The following is a 9,854-nucleotide window of genomic DNA, read 5'->3' as shown; positions in this document are numbered from 1 at the left end:
GCCTCCTAAGAGAGATTTAGAGCTGGTGCAAAGCTGGATTCATCTTTATTGAGCAAGAAAAGAAGAGTTACATCAAAACTGTCCACAAGGGAAACTTGAAAATGAGCTGAAAGCAAAGCTAATCTATTGCCTAAAAATCAAACTACCAAATGACTAACTACCGGCTAACTACTAGCTAACCCAAATGAGGCCCTAAGCCTTCTTATTTATACAAAATGAGGACCCCAACAGTCCTCCTAAACTTTAAGGACTCGGCTGCCCAAGACTTGTAGTTAACAGCAGTCCTACTTGACTTGCTTGCTGCCCTTGTGCTGATTGATTTGGTGGCCCTTGAACTCCGAGCTGATGGTGGAGAATTCGAGGTAAGGGCCCATAAATGAGGGGAACACCTTCCTAAAAATACTCTCCACGAATTTGGCTGCCAAGTGCTCATTTCAACCATTGATTTTGTCTCCAAATTGACCAAAAAGGCTACACAAAGCACACATTAGACTTGTTGGCATAATGACTAACCCAATTCACTCTATTATCATAAATATAATTAAAAACATGTAATAAACTAATGAGAATGGTGGATTAAGTCGAATTAGGAGGTTGAATGAGCCCAAATAATTATCCATTTTTGGGGCTCATCATCACCCCCCTACTGAAAGTGTTGCTCATCCTCTGAGCAATCAATATATCTCCTCATCTTTGATGGCCCTGGTGGCCTCCCTGTCATGCCAAGAATCTGAAGTGATGCCCTCTTCTTAGTCATGAAACCATGCTTTTCTCTTTGCTTCTTCCCACTGCCTGTGCTTCTTTTCCTAGAGAATTCTCAACTTTGGTATGATTGTGCAAGTATATTCAATATGATGGTGGCAATGGTGGTGAAAGGAGATGAAACCAGTGGAGGATGGAAGAAAAGAGTGGTTGCATGCCTCCTCAACAAACTTCAAGCTTCAAATCCCTCTCCATAATTGATTCTGGCCTGCCCAAATGCTTCTACATGATGTTTCTGGTAAAAATACAGAACTTCCTGTAGAAAGTCCTGTAGCTTCCTGTAGAAGGTTGAACCATGACCAGATTGTGTCCGAACCTTGAAAAAATGAGTGTTCATGGAGGGGATGGATGTGCTTAGGGTGGCTAGCACAGGTGTTGCCTCCCTAGCTAAAATCTCGGCCAATTTCTCCTTCTGCTGCCCTCTCCCCAAACTTCCTTGTATGCCAATCCCAAACAACGCAAAGCCTTTGAACTCATTTGATGAAACTTCCTCAAGAGTAATTCCCTTGATGCATCATCTAATTCAACAACTGATCCATCTGCAAGTTGTTGAAAAGCACTCCTTTCAAGCAAATTTTCCATGGCGCCCTTCACTAGCAGACGATTTTGTCCCATTGGTTTCATGACAATAACACCCATGGATTTTTTATCACAATCAAACTCCAATAAAGCCTGCCTCTTTGATATTTGTATCCACCAATCACAATTGCCCAATTTCATTGTGCCACTGTTGAGAATGGCACTTGTATCACCTACCATTGGGTCTGGAACTCCCATTTTTTCAACCAATACCTTCAAGGCTGCCTCAGTGGGAATACCAGTAGCATGGAACTGGTGACCTTGACAAGATATCCCTGCATCATTGCAAACTACAGTAACTTCTGCGAAAGTTTCTAAATTTTCCCCCATATTATGTGTAGGCCAATCCAATATTTTTCCATCCTCAGGATTATATGTTGTTCGTTCAACAGTAAACTCTCTAAGTGAACCAGCACTGTGCCCTATGGCTATAAACTCACTGACAGACATCTGATTGGTTGTAAGAGTACATGTCTTATCAGAGCAAATCACTGTGGTGCAACCCAAAGTCTCCACGCTCAGTAAATTACGCACAATAGCATTCTTTTGTGCCATCTTACAAGTGCCAAGAGCCAAACATGTAGTAATCACAGCAGGCAATCCCTCTGGTATAGCAGCAACTGCCAGAGCAACAACAATCTTAAAGTAGTACGTACATTTCTCAAAGGAAAACCTGATATTTTTTTGGCCACCCATCTATGACTTCCCATGAAAGAAAATATTTGTAGTTCATGATCCAGACAAGAATACAAATGGCACCAATCACTGTTGTCAGTCTTTCACCAAATTCATCTAACTTTCTTTTCAAAGGGGTATCATGACATTCCATTGAAGCTTCCTGAATTTGTGCCTGAATTTTACCTATTTCTGTAAACATGCCAGTGCTCACAACAATGCATGTGCAGCAACCATTGGCAACTGTAGTTCTGCAAACACCATGCATTCTTTTGACTGCAACTCACAGTCACACAAGGTGGCTGGATATGTTCTTTTGACCACAGGCATGCTCTCTCTGGTCAGGGAGCTCTACTCCATCCTAAAGGTGGATGTCTTGAGGGACACAATTCTCATGTCTGCAGGAACCTTGTCTCCCACCTTCAGTTCCACTATATCTCCTGGAACAAGTTCTCTGGAGGGAAGATCTACAACATAATGTCCATCTCTCAAGACCTTTGCATGATCAGATTGCATTTCTTTGAGAGCTTCCAAAGCCTTCTCAGAATTATTCTCCTGCCATACTCCAACAATGGCATTGAGGATAAGAATCAGGAGAATGACCAGGGGCTCTACGTAGGCTGTTATGCCCTCCTCAAAAGACACATTATCACGAAAGTAGGCGAGAAGAAATGAAATGCTAGCTGCCAGCAAAAGTATTTTAACAACTGTATCATCAAATTGCTCCACTACCAGCTTCCACAAAGGTGCACCATTTTTCTTCTGGAGCTCATTCCATCCATATATTTGATGGTGTTTTTCCACTTCATGAGAATTTAAACCATTCTCTAAGCTCACATCATATTCTTCTAAGCATTCTTCAACAGTTTTAGACCAAGCAGGGAATATCTTGTCCTCCATGGACTATGAAATAGATGATCAGATTCTGAATTCAAACAGATTGCTCCACCATTAACAGATCTATAATGCGTTTGAAAAAATCCAAAATCAATACTTTCAAGAACCCTGGTAACCTTTGACACGAGCTTTAACTACTTTTCTCATTTCAAGCTTGAATTTTGACAAAAATCTCGGGTTTTCCTTCTGCAGAGTTGTTTTCTGCGTTTCCTGTAGACGACTTCCTGTAGAGTGCCCTTGCACCTCTAAGTGAGCCCGATACGCTGGAGAATTGTGAACCAGGCCACAAAGCTCAATGGAGGACGATGGGTTAATCATTTTGTGGAATCAGAGGATGCATACTTCAGTTGAAAATGTTGCAAGTGCAAGTTAACAACAATTTGTGAGTTTCAGCTGAGCGTTCGTTAATTGCTGCGTGATTTGTGGTGAAGGAGTGAGGTGGCCAGGTGTACATGGCCACATGCAGACGGCAGTGCTATAATGAGCTGCATGTCCTCTTCTTGTTAATCAGTTGCACTGGAGTTAAAGCCTCTACCACTGTCTGTTTTTTTTTATTTTTAATTTTCACGTGAGTTGTCTAACACATACGTTGCATGATTCTTGGCTGATTGATAGAGAATTGGACAAGGAATTATCGGCTTAATCCTGCTATATTTGTGGCTCAATTCCACCATTCCATTCATTCATGCAGTTTTTAAATTAGATTTGTGCAATAGAAGAACGAGTTTCAGTCACGTACCTGAAGTCAAATGGCTGTTGTGAGGTGCTGAGGCTAGTCATTGCTGCATGCACTGGTTTCTTTGGTTGCATGAGGGCTTGGCTGATGATTTTTGCTTGTTTTCCTTGTGCAGGTGTCCTCTGGCCGGATGCATGCTGCAGGAGTTCATTTCCACGCTCAGATCTGCACCTTCAAGCTGTTGCGCTGAATTTTCACAGGACCGGAACTTGTTTTCGCCATTGCTCCCAAACGGCAAACCGGATTGATCTGAAACTTGCTGAGCGCATTCCTATCATCATGATGCACCTCCCATAGCAAAATCGTGATCAATGGATGCACATATTTCGAGAAAAATGGAAAATGGCTGAAGATTTCAGAGATCAATTTCTCGGAAACCGTGCATCGGAATCGGCTGAAACTGCTTGGATAGGTTACTATCACCCATATGCATATCCCCATGTAACAGGTTTTGAAACGGATGCACGGATATGGAGAAAATACAAAAATGACTGATGGTGTTGGAGGCTGATTTCTTGGGAACCGTGCACCGGAATGGCCTGAAACTGCTCGAGCATGTTGCCATAATCCCTATACAATTCTCTAAAAAACGGTTTTTCAAATGGATGCATGGTTTTCAAGTTATGGCAAAAACAAATTTTGTTCTATGTATTTTCTCTTTAAAGCATTTTACAAGTTTTTGCATGGAAAGAAAAATTGAGCTTGGGTTGTGATGCAGGCATGGAGATGATGGAGGAGGAGGTTGAAAAGTGCAGGAGGACTTCTGAACCCTTGAGGAAGCTACCATGTTCGCCAAACCACCTTTTTGAAATCCATTTCTAGCTTCCTACAATTTCTACAGGAACTTCCTGTAGAAGCACAATGAAGAAGCACAATGAGGTGGAAAGGATGATGGAAAAGGGTGAGGAATGGGAACATGGATGCTTGCAGGCATAACCAATGGATTCCAAGCTTTAGATCCCCTTCCAAAATCAAATCTGGCTCGCTTGAAGGTTCTACAGGATGTTTCCTGTAGAAATATAGAACTTCCTCTAGAAGGCACAAAAACTCCTTTGTCTTTGTTTTGAGTGATCCTCCTGACCTGCAATGTCATTGCTGCAACTTGAAATTATTCAATGAAAATTAGATTTATTTTTCTTTTTCTTTTTCTCTCTTTTTTTAAAAAGAACTAGGGCGCCTCATGGAGGTTTTCACCCTAATTGCCTGCCCTGGGCGCCTCTAAGGGAGGTTTTCACCCAGAGATCTTATTCTCTTTTCTCTTTTTTCCCAACCCATTGACCGCCTCATGGAGGTTTTCAATCAATGAGCCAATCTAAGGCGCCTCCGAGGAGGTTTTCACCTTAGATTTTTATTTTCATCTTATTTTCATGTTTTTTCTTTTTCTTTTTTCTTTTTTTTCTACCCTACCCTACTTGAAAAAAAAAAAATCCTTTTCAAGTATAAGAATACTTCCAATGGAGCCATGTGCACATCGAGATTAGAGATAAAATGATGTGGCGGCTTGAAATGCATGCTTTGAGAGCTATCCAGATCTCAGAGACCAAATGATTTGACTTTGAAGGGATCAAACATAGCCGAGGAAGAGAGTACTGCTGCAACTTAGTGACTGTCTGGAACCATGTCTCAATATAGCTTTGATATCCTTGGTCCTTTTGCTGATCTGGAACATTCTCCATATCTTCTTCTATCATGACCTTCACATCTTCCTCTTTCTGCTGATCTTTCTCTTGACTACATGGAGGGTTTGATGGTAACCATGAGGAAGCTTTCTCGATCTCTGATTCTGATCTCTTCTCTTCATCAAGTGCAGCCCATGGTTCTTTGATCTCCTCTTTTGAATCTTCTTTTGCTGGATGTGGTCCTTCAATGCTTGCAATATAGTCTCTTTTTTGCAATACTCTTCCCGAGCTATGGTGAAGATCATTGAGCTCAAGAGGAGTCATTTGGACATGTTGTGTCCCAGCATTGCAATTGTGTTGAGCTACTCCAATGGACAAGTTTGGAAATGGTGGTATGGGTAGCTGAGTGGGGGCGTAGATTTGAGATGGATGTGGATGGGGTTGTGGTTGGGTAGGCATTTGGGGTTGCCTTGGTGGAGCAGGAGGCGATGGTTGTGGACGAGCAGGTGGTGGAGGAAAAGAAGTGGGAGGAGAGTTGTACTGGGACCTACACCCTTGATGAGGTGCATTCCATTGAGGCTGTGGCTGAGCATAAGAGTGAAACGAATGAGCAACTGGTTGGGAATAATATGGATCTGTGAAGGAACAAGGAGGAGGTGTGAACCAGGAAGGATGAGCAGGGGGACCCCAAGAAGGCATGAAAGTGGCTTGATAGGGGTCATAATAGGTCTCGGGTGTCCGTTGCAGTTCCTGCTGGTAAGATCTAGGTCCATGCGGCCTCCTTTGGTTCATATAATAGAGTGATTCAGTGGCTCCTTTGGCTCTCTGATATGCAGCTTTGATTCTGGGTAAGGAAGGGCACTGATCTGTAGGATGGTATTCTTCACAGACAAAACACACTTCTATGGAGTACAATGGACATTCGTTCCTAGGATGCTTTCTAGTGCATCTGGGACAAAAGATGGCCAAAGCCCTCTTGGCTTCCTCTTGCTTCCTTTGGATTTGCAAAGTATCCAGTTGCATGGCAAGAAACTGCCTTATATCACTCTTGAAATCTTCCATCTGATGTGCAAATTCATTTTTGGACAAGGTACGGCTCCCAACATTTCTACTTGTAGCCATTTGCTCTAGAGGAATGGTTTCTTCTTCTTCTTCCCTTGAGGTTCTTCAAATATGTCTTGCTGTCCACCTAAGGGTTCTTTAATCACAGCCATCGAAGAAGAGAGAATGTTGGCTGTGTGAAGCAGTGGGGGTGTTGTGCAATCATTTTTCTAACTTATCTCTACTCCTACAAGGCATGAAATGAAATATTTTTGGTTGATTTTTGCTTTTTTCTACTTCTACCTGCAAAACTGAAATAGATTGAACTGCAACTAACTATCTTGCTAAAATGAAAATGCGGAATTGAAATGAAAGCAGGAAAGGACTAATCTATTTTGCTCAAATTGCAGGAATGAAATGCTAGTCTACGCTTGCAGAAATGAAATTGCGGAATTGAAATGCTAATCTATAAAAGCGAGAAATGCTAATCTACTTTTGCATAAACAAAACTGCATAATGGAAATGAAATAAACTACTTAGCAGAAGATTGTAGTGGAAAATAGAAGAAAAGCGGCAATCACCAATACTCTGACGCTTCCCCGGCAACGGCGCCAAAAAGATGGTGGGCCCCAGTATTGTAGCAATAATGTTGCAACTCCTGGAACTCCCTTGTTTAATTTTATCAACCCGATAGTTCGTAACAAACTTGGAAGCGACGGTGCTGTATGCAGAAGTACTAGCTCTTGCCGCAACTGTCACTTCGTCAGCTGGCACAAGTCCACTAGGAGCTTAAGCCAACTTCTATGAGCTCTTAGAAGAAGCTTTTTAATTGATGGATGAAAGCTAACTCGAAGGAAGCTAATCTAATTGCGAAAAGAAACTGAAAGCCAAAAAGAAACACAAACCCTAGCAAACCCTAATTCTACCAGCTAGTCCTATTGACACAAAGGAGAGCATGAAAACTATTGAAAGAGATGCCATTACTTCTATGAAGGTAAAATGCATGTGTCTAAGTTATCACTATCTGAAGAAAAAATCTTTTTGTATTTTTTATTAAGTTGTTGGAATTATCATGCATGTGCTTCTAACTATTTTTGACTGTGCAGAGGTGGATCAAGGAGGAGAAATGCTTGGAAGGGGTCGGGAAGGTTCAGAGAGGGTCTAAGGAGTCCCCAACACCCTTCCAGAGAGTCTCACAAAGTTTGCCTGCCAAGAAACCGTGTTTATGAGCTTCTACAGGAAGTCTGCAGGGGTTCTACAGGATGTTCTGTAATTCTTCTACAGGATGTTTCGAAATGGGATTTTGGAGCATGGATGGAGGGAAAAAGATGGAGGAATGAGTATGGAGGTGAAATAGGGGTGTGAAGAGGTCTAGGACTTGGTGGATGAGGCTAAGGGGCGATTGGATTTGTTCAAGGATGGAGGAAGCGATGATGCACAAGAATGTAGGAATTAGGGCAAGGTGGGGAAAGTATGGAAAATGAAGGGTACGAATCATGGACTAAGGGTTGGAGCAGATTATCTGATGGATTATGGGTAGATAGAGAAGGATAACAGGTGCTCTGCAAGTTATTTTTCGAATTTAACAAATGAAGACTTGGAAAATCAAGAACCTAATTACCTTGACCTAATCTGACCTAGATAATAGCAAAAGAAATGGAACAGAAGTTTATTTGCACAAAATCAGATGAACTAACTATGCAAATAAGCAATCATAACCCTAAGCATGCAGTCAAAACTGATATCAAGTTTGACAACTAAGAATCCAACACTAATACTTGCATGGTGAAGCAAAACAACGTTTTTGTGGGCAGCAAGGTCACCTTTGTCCCAACTCACGATCCCACTGAGGGAGAGGTAAGATCAGAGGTGCTTGAGCCCCTTTTTCCAAGGATCCTTTATGTTATTAATCTATCCAAATCAATCTGAACATGAAAATCTATTTTAATCATCAAAAGCAACCTAAATAACACAACAAGTTTTAAATCTAAATAGCAGATTTTACTCTAAGGATGCAGCAAAGACACATGAAAGTAAACAAAGGAGGTACTGGGCGCTTGAGATGGGCCCAACCCCAAGAGCTACAACCTCCTAAGAGAGATTTAGAGCTGGTGCAAAGCTGGATTCATCTTTATTGAGCAAGAAAAGAAGAGTTACATCAAAACTGTCCACAAGGGAAACTTGAAAATGAGCTGAAATCAAAGCTAATCTATTGCCTAAAAATCGAACTACCAAATGACTAACTACTGGCTAACTACTAGCTAACCCAAATGAGGCCCTAAGCCTTCTTATTTATACAAAATGAGGACCCCAACAGTCCTCCTAAACTTTAGGGACTCGACTGCCCAAGACTTGTAGTTAACAGCAGTCCTACTTGACTTGCTTGGCTGCCCTTGTGCTGATTGATTTGGTGGCCCTTGAACTCCGAGCTGATGGTGGAGAATTCGAGGTAAGGGCCCATAAATGAGGGGAACACCTTCCTAAAAATACTCTCCACGAATTTGGCTGCCAAGTGCTCATTTCAACCATTGATTTTGTCTCCAAATTGACCAAAAAGGCTACACAAAGCACACATTAGACTTGTTGGCATAATGACTAACCCAATTCACTCTATTAGCATAAATATAATTAAAAACATGCAATAAACTAATGAGAATGGTGGATTAAGTCGAATTAGGAGGTTGAATGAGCCAAATAATTATCCATTTATGGGGCTCATCACATGTCCTCTTCTTCATGCTCATGTTCTCACCATGTAATGGTCATCTTACTCCAAAGATCTCTGGAAAACAAACAAGATAGGAGTTAGGTCCTGATTTTTATGAGAAACAGGCAAAAATTCCATAAAAAATTGTGCATCAAATTCCCTTTTTGCGCCCAACGCACCTGCAGCAGTGTTCTAGGTGCGTTGAATGTTAGATAGCCTTTAGATAGGCCAACATTCAACGCAGGTTTCGATACACTGAGGGTGCGTTGATGGTAGAACGAGTTCTTTAAACCCCAGGGACTCAGAAAAGCTAGGAATCAAGCTCAAAATGTAAAATGGAAACCATGAAATGAAAGAGCTCAGGTTTAGCTCCTACCTGGTCCAGGCGGCGCCGAGAATCGTCCACAGAATCTCCCGAAATCAGCTAATGAAAATCGAGGGGGAAAGCACCTCCAAAGCTCCAACAAACCAAGTTCAAATGAAATGGTAAAATGAGAGGTAAAAAACACTTTTTCATTACTTTTACGCAGTTCAAAGTAAAATATTAGTGTTCAAACTCGTTTTCAAGCATATATTGTTCATTTCTGACTAGTTTGATGAAGCGGTTGAAAATACAGTACGATATTTGAAAGGACAAAGCTATTTATGGTAAAATCAAAACAAGGCCATCTAATCGAGCAGTTTTAGCACATAGTTCAAGCTCGTTAAAAAATAAACATAAGACATGAGCAAATGTTTCCACCCGCATTTAAGCTCATTAAAAAATGAACTATTCCCCGGTAAATAACCATCGTGAATGTAGTACTCCAGCCGTTAAAGCCTTGGTCTTGTTTGCACC

At 41.4% G+C, this 9,854-nt stretch overlaps 1 pseudogene; it reads right to left on the bottom strand.

The window, feature by feature from the left end:
• Nucleotides 1-1,149: 1,149 nt before the first annotated feature.
• On the bottom strand, nucleotides 1,150-2,916 carry LOC149179645 (calcium-transporting ATPase, endoplasmic reticulum-type pseudogene; annotated as a pseudogene).
• Between the last annotated feature and the right edge of the window lie 6,938 nt (nucleotides 2,917-9,854).

Source organism: Pinus tabuliformis, chromosome 3_2 (assembly GCF_031772625.1).
Source record: "Pinus tabuliformis cultivar Carrire ecotype Pingquan chromosome 3_2, CPIR1, whole genome shotgun sequence".
NCBI lineage: Eukaryota > Viridiplantae > Streptophyta > Pinopsida > Pinales > Pinaceae > Pinus > Pinus tabuliformis.
Note: the sequence above shows the minus strand (reverse complement) of the source record. Positions and strands in the feature narration are given on the sequence as shown.